Raw genomic sequence first — 17,761 nt, 5'->3', positions numbered from 1 at the left:
TATTGTATCCTTCTGGAGTCTTTGATGGAGTATAACAATTAATAGTTATAGTTTTCATTAGTTATGATAAAATTTAAAGTAGATAAAATATTATAACTGTAATTCTTGCTTGATACCTGTTTTGTTATAAGTAATTTTACTATGTTGAAAATAAAACCTTCCTTTTTCAATTAAACAGAAAAGGGAAGGTGATGTGTGATTTCCTTTGTATGCTTTGATTTATGAATAAAGAAACTGTTTTGGACCTATAGGAAGGCAGAACTTAGCTAGGCAGGGAAAAAATAAGCTGAATGCTGGGAGTAAGAAGGGTGGAGTCAGAGAGAAACCATGGAACTGCTGGAGACAGATGCTGGGACCTTTACCTGATAAGCCACATCCATGTGGCAATATACAGATTAATAGAAATGTGTTAAATTAATATTTAAGAGTTAGCCAATAAGAAGCTAGAGCTAATTGGCCAAGTAGTGACTTAAATAATATGGAATCTGTGTGCTTATTTTGAGTCTCAGCCAGCCGGGTGGCTGGGAAGAACAAGCAGCCTCCTCCAACAACAAAGAACAGAAAAATGCCAACAAGGATTCAGATAAAAGGAAATTCTTACACAACCACTATGGGAGTAGTATGTAATTTTCTAAAAAAAAAAAAAAATACCTTAAAGGTTAACTACCAAAATATCCTACTTTTCACTCATGGGAAAGTATATATAAGAAAACAACTCTGCAAATTATAGACATCTATAATTCAACCCCTTTACCTAAAACCACAGAAGTACATAGAATGAAAAGCCAGAGAACCACAGTACCAGGCAAGAGACATTGCCATTCTAGATATGGCAGGGAAGCTACAGCATTGTTGTCTAAACAAGAATGACCAACCATAACTTTAGTTGACATATCAATGTGGATGGGGAAGATTTTTGCAATGCTTCATCCATAAATGAAAGCAACAGGTAATCTAGAACTGCTGAGGGGTGGGGAGAATAATTTCTTTCCAGAGATGAACACCCCCCCTCCAGAAGTTTTGAAGGACATGTTCAAGGCATCTTAATCAGTGGTAGAAGAATAGGGTGTATTATTTGTTTTGCTTTGATTTTGTTTGTTATTTATTTTGTTTGGTTTTATCCACTAGTTATGGAGCATTCTCCTGGGTTAAAAAAAAAATTGTCAAGTGACAATTCACATTTTTTATATTGTTCTGATAACTTGACTACTTAATCATAACACAATGAATTATTTTACCTATTTGTTCTTTTGATACATCTATTTATCTGCTAAATATATTTGACCCTAAGTTTGAATTTTGTTTCTTTTATTTCTTTGTTTTGTTTTATGCCATTATCTTCTCTGTCTAGATAATATGTCCACTTGCTAAAATGGAGACTTGACAGTCTCTGGTGTTATTATTGCTATCTCTTCCTCTATTGCCTTTATTGTGCATGCCTACTATGTTTAGGATTTCAGTTTTTTCTTCTAGCTTCTCAATGTTAGGGGTTGATGGTGCAATATCTCTTGTTTAAAAGATCTTTACCATGGCAAATTCTTTAAAGCTTAGGAAAAGAACACCAATCATGGCTTCAAAACTACTGTTTGAAATTTATCAAAGTAGTTTGCTATTCCAATGGAGTAGTTTCAATGTAACTGGCCCCATAATCCCATAATTCTACAATCCCATTATTATAGGGAGTAGAACAATTAACAGGTGTGGCTTTGTTGTAGTGGTTATGGCCTTTTTGGAAGAAGTGTATCTCTGTGAGGATAGGGTTTAAGGTTTCCTATGCTCAGGATATCACCCCACCGTGTGTCAGTTGATTTCCTTTCACCTGTAAGATGACAGTCTCAGATACAGCACCACTTCTGCCTATATACTGTCAAGCTTCCTGTCATGAGAGTAATTGACTGAACATCTGAAACTGTGAGTCCCTCAATTAAATATTTTCTTCATAAGAGTTGTCATGGTCACGGTGTCTGTTCACAGCAATAAAAACCCATATTAAGACACCAGCCAAATTTTACTTACACATAAAATATATTCTCCTCTCAACAAATATATTAGACAACTGCTCCATATGCAAATGAAAGATAACAGAAAACAAAGGAACTTCTGAGAAAGGAATGACTCTAATTACTTTTGCAGAAATTTCCATTTCTCATTGTTTTATGCTTTTGCAAAGTTCTCTAAAATGTATCATTTCTATCTCCATGATAGATTCTTTTAAACCTGTATATTTATTGATTTTGTTCTTCGGGGTGCCCAGTAGGTGGTAAAGAAAGAAGTATTAACATAATTGTGAAAATTAGTTTTAAAAGATTTTTTTCATCTTTATGGAAACACATGCAAGTTTCTGTGAGTAGTTAGGTATTCTAAGTTCATGGATCTCTTCTATGGTTTTCTCCAGTTAAGAAGAAAAAAATCAGTGGATTTAAGCTCAACATAATTTTTCAAATACAAGTGTCTTCAAACTCTATGAAGCTGAATCATCCTTGTATAAAAAAGTAAATTTGCATAAACATCCAATAGTAAGTAGATTGGCAACATATAAGAGTAAGCCCTAATTTCACTTAAACTGGACTTTTGATGGCATATTGTTAAACATGATTTATAATGAAAACTTGTCATACAAAGACTAGAGCTAGTGGATTGATATTGATCCATTTAATAGCTGGAGCAAACTTCTTTTTATCAGCTTTGCATTTACACATTTATCTGCCTCAGAGGCCAATCCAATAAAGCTTCTTATTTGACTTTACCAGCTCAGACCCTGAAGTATTTTCTCAGGCTGGATTGCACTCTGATTGTTGCTTCAACTTCCTGAGTGCATGGCAGCCTCTGGACTAAGGAAAGATTTTTTTCACAAGACTTTGTTTTCTTTGTCCTTTTATAGACCAGTATTCTTTGCACTATGAAATGTCCTGTTTGCAGAGAGGGAGATAACAGTAATGTCGATCATATCATAATCTAATAATACCATGCTTACATAACATTCTAATTTGTGATATCATTTAATATTATGATGAAAGACATGGAGTGATATTTTCTCGGATATCATATCCACATCCATGCACAGGTTCTTAACTTTTCATGGATTGCAAAATTAATTTTTTTATAACACAAACATTAATGTTCTGAACTTTGAAAATGAATTGTACTAAATTTCACCTATAGCATGGGAGGAAGAAGGCAAAGTTAGAGAAACACCATGCAGCTGCCAGAGTCAGACATGCTGAAACTATGCAGGTAAGCTACTGCCACGTGGTGACATACAGATTAATAGAAATTGGTTACATTAATACAAGAGTTAACCAATAAGAAGTTAGAACTAATGAGTCAAACAGTAATTTAATTAATAAAAATATACTTTATAAAGAAAAATGTTCTAAACTTTCAATTATCCATGAAAATAAGCTATTTTTTCTTATTGAAATAGTAGTGACTAATCCTAACTTCCTTCTTGCCAGCCTTAAAAAAAACCATATATTTGTCTCAATGTGTATACTTTCAATTATAAACAGTCTCTTCTGTTTCTAATCTATCCCTTCCAATTTTTAAAGACAGTCTCACACATTCCATCTTTGCTATGAAACTTGATGTGGCCAAAGACAATCTTGAACTCTTGGTCTTCCTGCCTCTAGCTCCTGAATTGCATGTGTGTATAATCACATCTCACTTCTAGTTATGTTGACCTTGGCATCCAACCTAGGACGTTGAGATGCTGGGAAAACAAACATTTTTCAACAAAGCTAACCCCAACCCTCTATGATTTTTCTTTATTTCCTATTATCTAAACTCTTTTATTTCATAAATTTTATTTTTATTTTACAAGTACAGCTGATTAGACTGAATGAATGTCTGTGCATCATGCACTCCTGGTGACTATAAAAATCAGAACTGGGGTTACAGAAATTTTGGGCCACCACATGGGTGCTAGGAATTTAATCCATGTCCTCACCAAAAGAAACAGACCTCTCAAACACTGATCAATCTCACCATTCTCCAAACTCTTTTTCAGTGGTCATCACTAAATCATCATTTTGTTGTGTTTTTATTTTCAGCTCTACAGAAATTTTGATTTTTATCTAATCTGATGCAGAAACTAGTTTTTATTGTAGTTTTGTTTTATTTGGATCCAATGTAACTCTGTTGGCATTATTCCAATGATAAATTAGTGCTTCAGTCCTGTAGGGCTAATCCTACTTAAGGAATAAAATTAGGGTGTTCAACACTTTGAAAAGTAACTTCAGTTTAAAGCATGAAAGTAGAGGTGTTGTGCAATATTTTTATTTTTGGTTTACTTTTTATCTTATGAGCACTTCACCAATGATCTGACCCATTCAAAGGACAACAGCTCTTCTGAGTCATAATAACTTTCTGAAATATGTCAATGAACTTTATCTAACTTGGTGATATTTTGACTTCAAAATCTACTTATTCCTTTCTATAGGATTGATTGATATATTATATAAAACTTAAATATATAAGGAAGTATCTTTACTATCAGGAAAATCTAATTATAGTCAGGAAGAATGGAAATAATTACTATAGCTTTAATCTTCTTTCTTGATTAAATCATCTTCAGGAATGTATTGGTATACCTTTATTTTGTTTAGTCTTTTTAGAACCATGGGTTTAATGAAGTTTAGTAAACATAAAGGGAGCTGCTTGACTCTGTAATTTATTTCCAAACAAAATCATACTAGCGATATCAAAGGAATCCCAGATCATCAGCATACTGGTGTAGTAGGGTGCTAATAGATGGTGTTGTGGGAAAACATAGAAATTTGTATTTTATTTGATGCTATACTCTAAGGAATACTGAATAAATATGTACCAACTTAGTCGGCTTGTGTTTAGAATAAGATAGCTGTTCATTCTCCCCAAGCTTGTTATTTGCTTTAAATTTAAGTAAACCCAAGTATGCTTAGAAAGGAAAAATAAGTTTATTTAAAATGGAAAAATTAATCATGGAATTCTGTGTTTTATTTCAATATAAAAATACATTAAGTTAATATATTGAAAGTCATGATTGTTTTCAGAAGACAGAATATCTCTGTAATTTTATTCTCCTCATGTAAATAATTCTAAAATATTTGTGCTTATTACGGTTCACAAGGTATTCAGTAACATTATATTCTTCCTCCCCAACTTCACCTGGGATATGAAAGTTATTCATCCCAGCCACACACACACATATATATTTCAAAATATTTTGTTTGGTGGCTAAGAGAATAGTTTCAGACTACTTGTCATTTTTCTCTAGATGTGGCCTTGAATATATTGCTTTCTTATTCCATTGATCTATGCCAAAATTATATTAAACAAATTTATACCATAATTCTACAAACAATATGTCTGCAAATCATGTGAAATATAGAGAGAGTAGGCAGAGTCAGAAGGAAGCCATCCAGCTGCTACAGAAGACAGATGCTTCTGCCAGAGACTACTAAAACTTTGTCAGTAGGTCACGATCTCATGGTGATGTACAGATTAATGGAGATGGGTTAGTTTAGTATGTAAGAGCTAGCTAGCAATATGCTTAAGCTAATAGATAAAGAGTATTGTAATTCAAACAGATTTCTGTGTGATTATTTTGGGAGTCTGTTCAGCCGGAAGATGAATAAGCAGCCTCTGCCAAAAATTAGCATCCAATGTAGGGTCAACAGTGAATTTTGTGGAGAAAATCCTCCTTTTAATCAAAGTTTGCCTTTTCTTCAAACCAGAGAAATGTCTGATACACAGTAAACCATGACCATATATTATTATGGGTCTAAATGAATGAAGTCATAACAAAGAACATTAAATTTTTTAGAATATTTGATCTGTCTAAGATACCTAACACCACCTAGTTTTTCAAGGAGGTATATCCATTTTAGTTTTAATTACTTCTAAATATTTCTAGCTCCTACAAGCTTAGTTAAATCTACATAGCTACACCATCTTGTTTGGGTCCCCAAAGGGTAGGTCAGTCTTTTTCAAGGTGACCTATGAAGAACTCTCACAATCATTCTTATGACTACATTTTATTTAACTATGTAGTACCCTGACTGTGCCATCATAGACCATCTGTAAGAAAGACAAATAGACCAAAAACAAGGTCAGAGGTTACCAGTATTCTCATGCTGGCAGGAGTTCTAATATCTAGCAGATGTGAGCTAATAGAAATCTCCTGAACACTTCCAGGTTGGGTACTGGCACAATAGAATTTGATCTACTTGCAACTTTCTTGAAATCTGTTTTAGTTAAGATTGTTATTGATTTGATGGAACACCATGACCAAAAGCAACTTGGGTAGGACATGTTTATTTGACTTACATTTCCACGTCACTGTTCATCATCAATGGAAGTCAGGAATGAAAAACTTAAACAGCACAAGAAACTAGTCAGGATCTGATGCAGAGGCCACAGAAGAATATTGCTTACTGGTTTGCTTCTCATGACTTGCTAAGCCTAGTATGAGGCTGCTTGTTCCTTCCTGACTGCCCAAAACTGAAATAACCACACAAAAGCTATATTGTTTGCAATACTGTTTGGCCAATAGCTTAAGCATATTTCTGGCTAACTCATATCTTAAATTAGCCCATTTCTATTCATTTATATTTTACCACGGGGTTCATGGCCTACCGGCAAGTTTCAGCTAGCAACTTGTGTCTTTCCCCTCTGGTGACTACATGGCATCTTAATTCCACCTTCTTCCTCCCAGCATTAAGTTTAGTTCTCCCTGCCTACCTCTGTTCTGCCCTGTTATAGGTCCAAAGCAGTTTCATTATTCTGGAGAGGAAAATAATGAAGCACTGTATAAGATCATGGTCCAGAATCAGTGCCAATGAGTTTAAATTGCTGCTGATAGGAACTACAGTGACTCTGGCTTTGTACTTTGATCACAAACAGAAGCCCTCTCAGACTGCTGGGCTCAGAACCCATTGGCTCTGCCTATCACATAACTCAGGATTATGCTTGATTATGTTTGGCAAGTCTACAGCAAATAATAATTTTTGCTAGTAAAGGTTTACCATGCGTGCAATTGTGTCTAGTCTGCATGCTCGGTAATTCTGTGTCTGAGACTTAGCTCTATTACTTTCTAAGTCTGTGTCCTTGGACAGATCTATTATCCACCCTAAAATAATGTAAAGAAAGTCGACTTAATGAAAGCAAGGGTGGCCTAGCAGAATTCTGCACACAGTGAGTACACATGTGCATATCGTCAGTACACACAGAACTTTCTTTGTTATTGAGCAAAGCAGCTGACATTAGTTCAGAATGGTTAAATACAACACATATAGTGCAAGAGTTTTCCAGATAATTCTACTTCCAACACTCTTAGTCCTTTAGCTCTAAAGCAAGCTGCATACTCCTGAGAGAACCTTGTCTTTTGGTGTGACTTTGACCTCTCCGAACTTGTCTCCTGTTGCTGAAGCTTGGCCCCAGAAATGTTAAGGGAAATAAAGTCATAAGACAACTGAAAATCTCCAAGTTATACATCCAATGTATAAAATCTTTCAGTACAAACAATAACTCAAATCCCTATATAAAACTTGGCATATTAAAATGTGGGATAAAATAGCAAAAACTTAGCAAATATTCTTAGCTGAGATGAGTTTTGAAGCAGAAACCAGACATATGGTAAAGGAATGTCTAGGAATCCTATGCAAAATAAGATCTAATGACTTAAATCTCAACACCATCCTCATAGCACCAAAGATTTAAGTATTTGTCAATTTTTGTTCTATAAGTATGTGGTTATTGGTAATCCCTTATTCACTGATTGAAAAGATACTTATTTGACCTGTCTATGAGATCACAAGCTTATTTTCTCTCCTGTCCATTGTGTATTAAACACCACTCTAAAACTTTGCCTATATTGATGAAGGTTTGGGCACAGCTAACGAAGCACTGTTTAAAGGTGGTGCTTTATTACAAGAGCATCAGAATCACAGATAGCTTCATGGACTGATGAGTTTGTATCTGAATGTAAAGTAAATAGGCTTGGAGGATGTGAGTCACTGTGGAGTACCTCTGTGGAATCATTCCCATAGTCCCTCTCAATCTCTCTCAACCTCTCTGGTACTTTCACCGCCAGCCTGCTGCACATCCTCACACACGCTTGCAGACACATTCAGCTCCAAATTCACTTGCACCTGCTGCTCCATTTCTATTTCAATATCCCGACCTCCTTATCCAGTATGAGCAGTTGTTTTCCTGCACATATAGATAGCACTATTATCTTCTGTGTTCACACAAGTACACAAGGATGTATTCAAGTGGTTATACAACTTAAAACTTTAAAACCATGATCCAAATCCATCTATTATTCTTTTATATTGCTTTTATTTTGCCCTGTGGACAGGAATTTGACTGGCATGCTTTAGAACAATTCCTCAGTTTGGACTTGGTTATCTGGTACTTCACACCCTAGTCTATGTCAGTTTTACTGGTCACTTCCTCTATTAACTTCATCATTTCTATTGCCCTTACCATACAACATAGAGTCAGAAAGTCTAATTCTATGCAAACTAAGATATAACTGAAATCTCAATACCATAATAATATCACCAAATATTTAAGAATGTGCTGATTTTTGCTCTGCATGTTGTCAGTGACAATTCCTTACTTACTGATTGAAAAAGTATTTTTATTCAAGTTATCCACTTTTATTCCTACAACACTTTCTTGTTTCCCAGTCTTTCTCTGAAGTGTTTTACTCTCTACAAGTACTGAGATTTGTTAGATTTCAATTCAAACTCTATCTCCTTTGTAAAAGTTTGTGAATAAAATGTGTTAGACGTTGTGTGTGCAAATACTTTCTAGGACAAGATCTTAGCATTTAGTTATGTAGTAACCAAGACCAATGTTAACAGGTTATGTTGTTTTAGAAACATCTAAAATCCCTGAATTTCCAGGACTTTCTTTTGCATCCATCCTCTGGGAACTTTTTGAATGTGCATACTATATATAAATGTATAAACAGACAAGCTTAAAAATGGAATGAACATAATTATATGAGTCTTCCCTCTACCTTGGCTACCTTTCACCAAGGACTTGCCCTCTAAGATTCTGTAGTGTAGAAAGCCACACTATCTCTCTCCTGACCCTAATATTACTAGTACGGATGTTATATTATACTATATAATTAATAATAGCTATACCATATAGGGTAGTGAATAAAGATAACAAACTGGAAAATATAGCTTTAAAAAAAAGATTCATCTATTATGTACACAGTGTTCTGTCTGCATATATGCCTTCATGCCAGAAGAGGGCACCAGATCTCATTACAGATAGTTGTGAGTTACTATGTGGTTGTTGGGCACTGAACTCAGGACCTCTGGAAGAACAACCAGTGATGGAGGAAGGTCATTGGCTAATAAAGGAACTGCCTTGGCCCATTTTATTGGTTAGAAGGTAGGTGGGAGGAGCAGACAGAAGAGAACGCTGGAAGGAAGAGGAAGTGAGCTCAGTCTCATCAGCTCTCCTCTTGGGAGCAGACGCCTGAGAGAGACGCCATGCCCCACTCCCGGGATGAAGCTCCAACCCAGGATGGACATAGGCTAGAATCTTCCCGGTAAGCGCACCTTGGGGTGCTACACACAGATGATTAGAAATGGGCTAAATTAATATGTGAGAATTAGCCTAGAAGAGAATGGGCCAAGCAGTGTTTAAATGAATACAGTTTTTGTGTTGTTATTTCAGGCATAAGCTAGCCGTGTGGGCAGCTGGGGTGCTGGGGATGCAGCCCCACCACCTATATTACTACAAACCAGTGCTCTTAACCTCTGAGCTATCTCTTAAGCCTGAGAATATAGCTTTTTTCAGTGTTTCTCTCAAGGGTTAATTGCTATGCAGTTTATACCTACTTTTGATTATTGTTCACAGATTCCCTCTCCTTAAATTTTATTACAGCATACATACAAGAAACATACTATGTTCCAGCTATTACATTGTTACTCGAAACCAAAACTCCCTGACATATCTACTTAAGAGGTATAAATAACCTTTTCTTCTGCATCTAACAGATGTATAGTAGTTATTAGGGAGAGGAGTATCTTTGGAACCTAAGGGGGGGGGATAACACAGTGAATAAGGCATAAGAGATGAAACTCAGGCAGGCATGCACACACAAAACCTCCTTCATTTCCTTCTTTCAGAAAGGGCAGTCCTGATTGTGACACTGATCTCTGGAGTGTGTGAGACATCTTAACATTCTCATGCTGAGTAACTAAAGAAGCCTTTTCCAATTAAAATGTGTCTGGGTTTTACCTCATGCTATATAAAGAATTTATTCCTTTTTCTTTTAGATTAATTTTGTTACCAATATTCATATTTGATATGGAGGCCTCTGACAGATTTTTAAAAGGAAACTTTCATTTGTGAACAGTGATGGGAAAATGAATTTTAACTTCATTATAAGAACAAAAAAAAACAAGTTAGAGAACAGTCTTTCTATTTATGGAGAATAGTTACAGTTTATTAATCATGAGCATTAAGGAAGAAAGACACACATGTAAACAGAAAACAGTAACATCAAGACACTGTGTGAACTGTGAGGGCAGAAAGAGTTACGGAGAGACAGAAGGAGGGAGAAAGAAAGGAAGAGGGGAGGGATCAGGATTTGGCAGAAGATTCTTTCTATTAAAAAATAAAAGTGGGAATTTGCCCTGTGGAGATAGATCACAATGACATTCCACCATAACTATCAAATCTCAATTTCTAACACATTCATAGGCCTTTACTTCAAATTAAAATTTTAAAAAATGTGAACTGAGTATACAATAAATATAATGGGTAATGAATTGTGATTAATCTCACCACACATGAATAAATGCTCTTACAACCATGAAGACTCTTTTAGACATTTCTTTTCACCTAAATATTCAAGAGAATTCTCAACTGATGTTTTCATGAATGATATGAGGTCCCATTGGCCAGCAATCTTTCAGTAGTTGGGCATATCAGCTAGAGACTAAACTTTTGAACTTGAGATGCTTGAAGGTGGAGGACCTCTTCATATCTAAACCATACTGATCATTTCTGACTTATGTTTTATATTGAGTACCAGAGAAGTGTGCCATTCATTTTTTTGAATATAGATTCACTTCATTTCTATTATCACATGTAAATGAGTCTGTCATTGGCTACTTAGTGGGTCCAAAATTCTTTTGAACATTATTCCATTATTTATGTCTATAAATACAAGCAAGGAAACTTAATAAATATTGTGCATACTATATAGAGTGACATATCTCCACATAGATTGGTAAATTATATCATAATACGAATTAAATTAAAGGGATGTTAACCTACATGTTGTTTCTAAATTGTTTGGGTGTGTATAATTTCATCAGATCACATATGAATTTTAGAATAGTTTTTTTTCCTTATTTATCCTTATTTATGGAAGAAATAATATTAGCATGGGCATTTATTTGGCCAGAACACGTATCTGGAAAGTTTAAGCCTGCAATTCATTAACAGAGGTGTACTTCCATTATATATTTTTCAACTTTTTAAAATCAGTGTTGTATTATTTTTCTGTTCAAAGGTTTCATTTTGGGGGCTATCTTTATCCTTGACTGTTCTTCATTAGGGTATTATAAAGAAGACTTTATTTTCCAGTTTACTGTTTGAGATTAATAATTTAATGTGTAGAAACTCAAGTAATTTGGGACTGATGTCATAGCCTGAAACTTTGCTATATCTTGTAATTAGAGATAAAAAGGTTTTTTTAAAAAAAATATTTTGCAAAACAAGTTAGAATTTGATTGATTGACACCACATTATTTCTTGGTGAGCAGGCAGAGTCTTACTCTCTTCCTTCAGATTCAAACACTTTTTATTGTCATCTAATGTGGTTGTGGTAGCTGAGGCTTTTAGAATCATGTGGCTACACAAATGCCTCAGTGGTTAAGAGCCCTTGCTGTCTTTTTTCAGAGGACCTTGGTTTGTTCTTCAGCACTCATATGATGGCTTATAACCATACATGATACCAATTCCATGGGGCCTGATAACCTGTGTAGTACCAGGCCACCATGTGATGAATACGCACATGCAGGCAGGACATTCATTCAGGTAAGATAAAATTTAAAACATTAAACAGAACTTTCAAGATTTGGGGATTATTTTTAATAAAAGTAGTAAGATAAGATAGGATGTATTTTACCACATCTTATAGGAAAATCAGTTCATGTTTCAGTATTGAATATGTTGATACTTGTGATGTGTGTAGTAGCATTAATTATATGATATCTATTTATATTGAGAGTATGTACATTAAAAAAATGATAATAGTGAATTCTATTAGGGATTACATTTTATAAGCCGCAAGATAATTCAGCTTGTTATTGCCTATCCAGTTCATGGTTGGTTGGTTTGTTTTTTTTTTGATTTTGATTTCTTGTTTTTTTTTTTTTTTGATTTTTTGTGGCTCATTGAGTTTAACCAAGAGTATCTGTATAATGTTCATTTTGGAACTATTTGTTGGAGCTTAATGAACTTATCATTTCCCTAACCATGTCCTCTGTAAGGGGGAGAGGTGAGTTCCCAGAGAGCAGGGCACAGTGCATCAACAATGAGACAGAAAAGGCCCTATGGGCTGATACCTTTCATATAGGAGCATGGAACAGACTTAAGACCATCATACTTTGTGTGTAATGGTTTTCATATCTGTTAAATATTTTTAACAGCTTTTTATTTTGCTGTCCTAACAGTTGTCATTCTGATCTCTCTTCCATGAGAGTCTCTGGTCATTACAATATATGGTATAAATGCACTGTTCAGCCTTAAGGACACAGTCCATTATTCTTGGTATTTTGAGATAATGTTAGTCTTTGTGTTTATTGTCATTCAAAGAATATTTTTTTATCAAAGAAAGTATTGTGATTGAGTCTGAAATTTTAACAGATGTCTGCAGTGCAAGGACAGTCCCACACTGAACAATCAAGTAATTATATAAACAATTAACAGAATTAAATGCAGAAAAACATACAGTATATCTATGCATGCATAAATTAAAAATGATACTTTATGGTTAAGGATCTGGGCAAAAATAGAAGAAATTAGGAATGGGTATTATAATAAACATTGTATATACATATGAAATTTTCAAGTAATAAAATATTTTTTTAAATTACCAAAAAAAAATCAAGGAGGAAAAATATCAGTAGGCTTTTTTGTAGGCATAAAAAAGCAATATCAAAGGGAAAAGTTGTGAATTTTCTTTCCCTAAATACTAAGATATAAGTAGGTATATTTGTGTGTTTCTTAACAATAAATGACATTGACCACACATGTAAGGAAAGTGATCCTCTTATAAATGCCCAACCTGTTTTCTCCTAACAATTTAATCCTTGAGTCTGTAAAAATGTGCAAGAATAAGTATTATAATAATTATTCATGTTAGATATGACAAAATTATTAAAAATTAGCCTGATAGTTAATACTGTGTTAGTGTTTTGTTTTTGAAAATCTGAAAAAAAAAAGATTTTTAAATATATACAAAAATTTGAATGAATATGTATAAATGAAGGTTTTGTCCCACCTGGTACTGCAGCTGTTTAGTCCCAAAAAAACACAAAGAGGCTTATATTAATTATAAACTGCTTGACCTCTTAGCTCAGCCTTATTATTAACTAGCTCTTACAACTTAAATTAACCCATAATTCTTTATGTTTAGTCACTTAGTTCGGTACCTTTTCTATATGAGGTAGTCTCATCTTGCTTCCTCTGTGTCTGACTTGTGACTGACTCTCTTAATTTCATCTTCCCAGAATTCTTAGTCTGTTCACCCCTGGCTATTGGACAAACATTTTACTAAACCAATATGATTGACAAATCTTTACATGGTGCAAGAGGATAATCCCACAGAAATTCCCTTTTTTACTTTCAAAACAAAACTCTGACTCTAATCTCCTTTGTTTAGCTTTTTTTTTTCTGATCATTATCCGTAACAACTTGTAACCAACATTCAAAACAAAGACAAATATCCATAACTCATTTATTTGGGAATGTGGGTGTAGTTTTTGAAGCTACTTCTGCTGATCGGGGACACTGATAATCTTGTGGGAACCCAAAGAAAATTTAGGATTACGGTTGAGTCCTTACTGAAGTATTCAGCTGGCAGACTTGAGGCTGTTCTGGATGTAGAACTCAGAGAAAACTCCAAGAAAATCCTTAAAATTTTTGAATTATCCAGGCCATCTGCTCCCATTGGAGGTTTTCCAAGGGGGTCTCTCTAAATCAAACCATATTTTTCTTAACCAAGAATAAATTCACAGTCTCTCATTTCCTGTGGAAACAAAAGTAAAATCTCTTCTTCAAAGTAACATATCTTCTGACTTAAATTTTGATGTCAATATATTTTCAAATTATGTATGCTAGATTAATACAGGAGCATTTATAATCAAACATCTTTTGGCAGCTGTTGCTCCTTCCTCAACAGTCAAAAAATTCAGACAATACAATAACATAGATCATTCATATTCTCTGTGTATTTTCCATTTTCATGTGGCTTTATTTTTACTCTACTTCTTTTGTTGCTGTTTAATTTTTTTGAGGCAGGGTTTCTCTGTGTATCTTAGACTGTCCTGGATCTCACTCTGTAGACCAGGCTGCCCTTGAACTCACAGAGATTGCCCTGCCTCTATCTCCCAACTTCTGGGACTAAAGGTGTATGTCACCACACTGTACTATCTATTTCTTTCTTCTTTATAGAACTTTCTCTATCCTTTTTATTTTCTCTTCCAAGCCTACATATATTTTTAAACACACTGTAAACAATTTAGATATTTTAATCTAAATCTGCCTTGACTGTATATATCTTTTTCTGACCACATAAGTCTTTAATTAGTTAAGCAATATGGCTAGGATTACAGCTACATTTTTGGTGACTGACTCTACTCTTTTCCTTAGCTTTTGGAGAGTCTAACTTCATGGTGGAGGTACTAGTGGGAGCCACATTTATTTTCACTTCTGTGGGAGCCACATTTATTGTCACTTCTCTGTGGAGTTTCTAGATCTATGCAATGACCAAGAAACCTGATGTCAGGTGCTCATAAACACCATTTAAGTATTTGGTGACAGAGTCCCTTAAAATTGCCACAATGTTTTTCCTATTAAAACAGAGTCAGGAAGCCATTCCTAAATAAGCAGTGTCTCTGCCTGCTGCCAGCAAACAGTGCCTACTGAAGTAAAGAAAGTTACCAAGAAGCTTCATTTGACTCTGTTCTTGGCTGTCTAGAATCAATCTGCTTTTAAGCCTTCTCAGGCTTTATGTGGAAATTATTGCCAAATGTTTGGGTGTCATTTGTATACAAAGACTATGCCTTTGTTTCCCTGTAGCCCAGACCCAAATAATCACACAGAACCTATATTAATCACACTATTTGGCCAATGTCTTAGGAATAATCCTAGCTATCTCTTACATCTTAAATTAACCCATTTCTATTATTATGTATCACCATGATGCTGTGGCTTACAGTTAAAGTTCAGGCAGCTTTCTCCATTAACAGCTACATGACATCTTCTTAACATCACCTACTCTTTCTCTATATCTCTGTTTGGATTATCCAAGCAGCTTTACTTTGGCAATCCATTGACTGAAAAAGCTTTATTCATCAGCTAATAAAGCAACACATGTACAGGACATCCCACATCAAATATGAATAAAGAGGCAATTCCACAAACAAAACTCCGATTACAATAAGAAAATATTGTATTACTAAAATTTGAATATAAGAATATTGACTAACACTTGAGCAGGTAATAATTAAACTGTGGAAGAATGGCTAAATGCAAAATAATTTAAGTGAAAAATGCAGATCAAATTTAAGATATTCTACATATATTTCTAAACTATTCACAATTTAATTTTGTCAAATTTATTTTGTAACAACAAAAGAATGTAGTGTGGAGGGTGCAGTTAATAATTATGAAACACCACTTAGCCTCACTGTAACACTGGTAAGCAATTCTTAGTATTTATTCATGGTAAAATTAAAATAAAGAAAAAAGGAAAGATAGAAAACAGGTTTCATAGTTATCTGTCCATGCGTAGGGGCTCAATTTAACAAAATGTTTCTACATATTATATCCTTTCATGAAACAATGGCATTGTCTTGCAATGGGAAAAATCACACATGCACAAAATATTTAGTATATATTATTCCTATGACTAAAAAATTCAGGTCCTCCTGAAAATATATTTACCACAGCTCTTGTAGCACTTTTTGTATTTTTTTAATTACTTTCTTCATTATGAAAGACTTTATAGGATTCCTCCCTCATTTCTTTTTAGGAAAACCTAAGCTTCATTTCATTTTCTGCCATTGTTGAGTGTGTGTATATACGTTAATTAGTTTCCTTATTACTCAGACAAAATACTTGACAGAAACACTTTACCTAGGAAAGATTTGTTTTAACTCATGGTATGAGTGGTTCTGTCCATGGTTGCTTATTCTCACGTCCTTGATCAGAGCATATTGTAGAGAGGGCTGTTTATCTCAGGAACAGAAGAAACAGAAAGTGAAGAAAAGAACGAGATAGTGCTTCAAGCTTACGTCCCTTTATACCCATTTTCTGTAACAAAACCCCACTTTATACAGTTTCTCCAAACTCTTACAATATGCCATGAGCTATGGTCAAACATAAATCATGACTAAGTGACATTTTCTATTTCCCTAAAGTTGTTAAAGTTAAAGCTTCTCTACTTGGTTATTCAGCTTTCAAACATTCCCCCAAATGATCATAATAAAAGTTTTAATTACTCAGCCTCATAAAAACCTGACAGAACAAAAGGATTGTTTTGTGATAAAATAAACATGTTCAAAAGGTCCAGCATATATGAAACTGGAATCATGGGAGAAAAGACAACTATTTGTATAGATAAATGATAATTTTCAAAAAGCAACTAATAATAATATACTATGTATTAAGAAGCATTGAGAATCTTCAAGAAAGGGTGTTACAAACAAAATGAAGGTTACAGATACAAATATGAAAAAAAACATTAGGGAAGACCAGATTACACAGTCAAAGGGAAACAAAGAAAAATTGTGAAGAATCATTAGCAATAGTCAAAAAAAGGGCTCCAAGATAAATGTTTGGTAAATTAGCTAGATAAATTTTAAACTATAGAGCTATTGAAAGACATCATAAACAAAACTGACAAAAATACTCATAAAATTTAATTCAAAATAAACCTCAGCTTAAAATCTAAAATGAGTTTAAAGGCAAATTGATGAATATATAAACAGAACTCATATTGTAGATGATCACAGCCAAACTCATTCCAAATTATGTCTATAAGTTTAGTTTGTATGGTCATTGGTGCTGAGGAAAAAGACTATATCATCTTCCTCTCTCTTTCTCTCATGTATGTGTACACATGTATACAGCAATTTGTAATTATTCAAATTAGGTAGTCCCTCTTCTCATAGCTTATAGCCTCTTGAAGATGGATGCTATAAAGTAATCCCACACTAGCTCAGAATTGAGCATAGTAAAGGATTATTTATTTAGAAAGACTCACAGATCAAAATCCTCTTCATGAATGGGGAACAGGAACCGAATTCAGCAGCTGGGTGAGAGAGCATGCAAGCCTTATGGATGCATTTACAGTATAAGACACCATGCCCAAGTGGGCTGGTAATTTAAAGGCTATTGGCTGAAGGAGTTCCCACAGCTCCTCTACCTTTTGTCTAAATAAGAGTGTTCTGAGCCTAATACAAAACCATATACAATAAAGAACGAATATCAAGTATAAAAATTAGAATTACAA

Source organism: Microtus oregoni, unplaced genomic scaffold (genome assembly GCF_018167655.1).
Source record: "Microtus oregoni isolate MIOR12 unplaced genomic scaffold, Mior012 000012F_ref0000307, whole genome shotgun sequence".
In the NCBI taxonomy this organism is placed as follows: domain Eukaryota; kingdom Metazoa; phylum Chordata; class Mammalia; order Rodentia; family Cricetidae; genus Microtus; species Microtus oregoni.
Note: the sequence above shows the minus strand (reverse complement) of the source record.